Source organism: Camelus dromedarius, chromosome 1 (assembly GCF_036321535.1).
Source record: "Camelus dromedarius isolate mCamDro1 chromosome 1, mCamDro1.pat, whole genome shotgun sequence".
In the NCBI taxonomy this organism is placed as follows: domain Eukaryota; kingdom Metazoa; phylum Chordata; class Mammalia; order Artiodactyla; family Camelidae; genus Camelus; species Camelus dromedarius.
This window is the reverse complement of record NC_087436.1, coordinates 47,007,992-47,011,453: the sequence shown is the minus strand read 5'-3', so window position 1 is coordinate 47,011,453 and position 3,462 is coordinate 47,007,992.

Sequence of the window (3,462 nt, the reverse complement as noted above, 5' to 3'; positions counted from 1 at the left end):
GGCTTGAACAGCACAAGTATATTCTTTTTAGTTCTGGAAGTCAGAGGTCTAAAGTGAATCTCTCTGGGCTAAAATCAAGGTGTTGGCAGGAGCCTCTAGGCAAGAGGATTTGTTTGCTTGCCTTGTCCAGCTTCTAGAGTCTGCCCACTTTCCTTGGCTGATGACCCCTTCCTTCATCTTCAAAGCCGGCGATGGCAGGCTGAATCATTCTCACATATTCTAACTCCCATCTTTGCTTCCATCATCATATCTCCTTCTTGGGCTCTGAGCTCTCTTCTGCTTCCCTCCTCCACTTTTAAAGACTTACGATTATATTGGATCCACCTGGATAATCCAGATTACTCTTCTTGTTTGAAGAAACAGCTATTAGCAGAATAGCAACCTTAATTCCATTTGTACCCTTAATTCCTCTTTGCCATGTAACAACATACTACAGGTTCAGAGAATTAAGATGTGGACATCTTTGGGGAGCCATTATTACATGCCATACCGGGCATATAAACAAATAAGGTGCTTACTTGTTTTACACAAAAAGAAGTCTAAGGGTGTCAGTCCAGAACTAATACGACAACTTGATTATACCATAAGGTAGTCAGGCTCTTTCCATCTTTCTGTTGTATCATCCTTACTGTATGAACCTTTGATAGTGTGCTTATTGCCTCTTGGCTGCCAGATGGCTGCTGAGCCTCCAGGCATTTCTTCCATGCTCCAGGAAGGAAGGAGGTGGCAATGTGAAGGGCAAAGGAGCAAAAGATAGAAGGGAATATGTCTTAGGTCACATTCCCTAGAAGCAGACCCCAGCCTATTCATATGTTCATGGTTTATTAAGGAAGTAGGTCTAGGAGAAATCAGTAAATGGATGGAGTAAGAGAAGCAGCATAGAGAAGACTATAAAGTCAAGAGTGCTTTAGCCAAAACTCAGGGGGAACTCAGCATGAATTATACAAGTTTGTGTCTCCATCTCCAAGAAAGTAGCAGACCCCTCCCCAGTCAATGCGAGAGGGATGGGGATGTGAACACCTGGGCCTTCTGACATCTGGGCAGAGAGGCTTTAGCATCCAAAGGTCATTGTCTGAAGAAGGTAACAGGGACCAGCTGTTAGGATCAGAACACACAGAAACGGGGGCAGGACACAGCTAGCAGATAAAGGGTTTCTGAGGGTTCTGGGCAGAGCACCAAGTGCTAGCTGCATCTGTCTCTGCTGTGAAGCCTCTGGATGCCCAGGTTGGCAATCTCCAATACATTCCTTCTGTCCAAACTTACCACATCGTCACTGCAAAGGTATCTAAAGCAGGATTTTTAGTTGGATACATAGCTACTTTAACAAAATTGTATTTCAGTTAGTAAGTAAAAAGGAGAGAACGGATTTTCGCATCAGAGACTGCGAAAATGTATTTCTCATTTTGTTTACTTTAACTTTTAGTCATTTTTCTTAAACAGAAGATTAAAAGTTTTCCATTGTAGATGTTTTCTTTTGCAATTTACATCAGTATTGCAAAATTAAAATGCCCTTCTTAAACAGACATCTGATAAACATCAACTTATATTTTATCTGTATTTTCTAGTTTATAAAAATGTTTAGCTCTTCAACCCTTTAATCTGTCTGTATCTTATTTTGAAGAACAATTTCAGATGATGGTACAGATGATTATCCATACAAACACACAATGTTTTTTTGTGGGCTGTGTATTCTACTCCACTGGTCTGTTTATTCCTTCTTTAGTGTCACATTTTAAAAAATGATGTGCTTTTATAACATATTTTAATTGTAATAGGCAAGTAAGCAACCATCCTTATTTCTCTTCTTTTAGATTAGTAGTGGGTTTCATTGTATTACTTTCAACATCTATTGTTATGATCATATAATTCTTCTAACTGATCAATTCGTGTGTATATTATTAATTAGCTCTGTCACTTAACATCTGTGTGCTTCATTTCTCTCCTCTGAAAAAGGGGTTCAATTATATGACTATTAGGCTTCCACTCAGATCTAGCATTTTATCATCCTAAGAATTATCTAGCTCTCTGAAGATTCCACTGGGCTGATCCTGTTGAACCTAGTAGTGGCTGCTTTGTGCTTGGATCAATAAATGCTCTCATGTAAAGGGTGAGAAAACACTCCTGGAAATCCATGGCTTCTGGTCTTTCTAACAGTGTGCCTTGCTGCTTCCTACCACCTGGGAGAGCTTCCTTCCTGGGACACCCAAACCAACTTTTCTAAATAAGAAATAAAAGAAAACAACAACTTGAACTGTTCAATAATAATAGTAAAAGAATTAATTACTGTGTTAATATATATTGAATTAATAAATTAAACTTAGACCTGTGTCTGTATATAATAAACACTACATAACTACTAGCTATCACTTTTTGTTGTTCTTTATTTGCAGTTCCTTGACAAATGGGCAATGGGAGACCTGAATCCACTCCTTTAGTTGGTCTTAGTGCACTCTTGCTTCTTACAGAGTTAGAATCGCCTCACTCTGAGACTTTCCAGAATTTTTGTTCTAGTCTTTAAAATATTGTCCTAGTGCTTTTCATGCAATGTCATCCCTAAATGCAAGTCAATGGCTTCATCAGGTGGTCACCCAAAGAAATAACTTTCTTTTTAATACTGAAGAAAAGACTTGCTGTGTTGGGCTTATTAAGTGGGAGGTGTTTGTCAGTTTTCAAGGTGATATGGTTGATCCTCATTATTCGTGGATTCTATATTTGTGAATTCACCTACTTGTTAAAATTTATTTGTACCCATAAAATCAATGTTTGTGGTGCTTCCATGCTCTTGTACAGATATGCACAGAGTGGGGAATCTCTGAGCTGCACAGGACATTCTGCATTCTTATTTCTGCTCTCATACTGGAGATAAGGGTCCCTTTGTGCTCAATTTAGTGTCGTGTTCTTCTGTGTTTTTGTGCTTTATGTTGGTAATTTTGATGTTTAAAATGGCTCCCAAGTACAGTTCTTAAGTGCTGGCTGATATCATTATGTGCAAGAAGGTTATAATTGCCTTAAGAAAATGTGGGCATTAGATAGCTTTGTTCCGGCATGAGTTGAAGTCCTATTGGCTGTGAGTTCAATGTTTATGAATCAACAATATATATTAAACAAGAAACACACAGAAAAGGTTAAGTGTTGATCAGTTGATAATAACATGACCAGAGGCTCACAGGAACATAACCCTGTATTTCCCCTAGGAGCAATGGTTCAGTATTCGTTAACTGAACGTTGGCAGTGACTTTATAGAACATTAACTACTGCAAACAACAAGAATCAAGTGTACCTTCCTAAGGAATGTCTGAGGAGTGTTTGGGCTGTCTGGGATTTTTAACCTTGAGTATACCCACGCCACCTCTTGCTCCTGAAAGACGAGACCCTGTATCTTACTTGGGCACAGGAAATATTTGGATGCCTGCCATGCCCACTTATGATGCCTTCCTCTTAAGATTATGTAGACCCCATTAT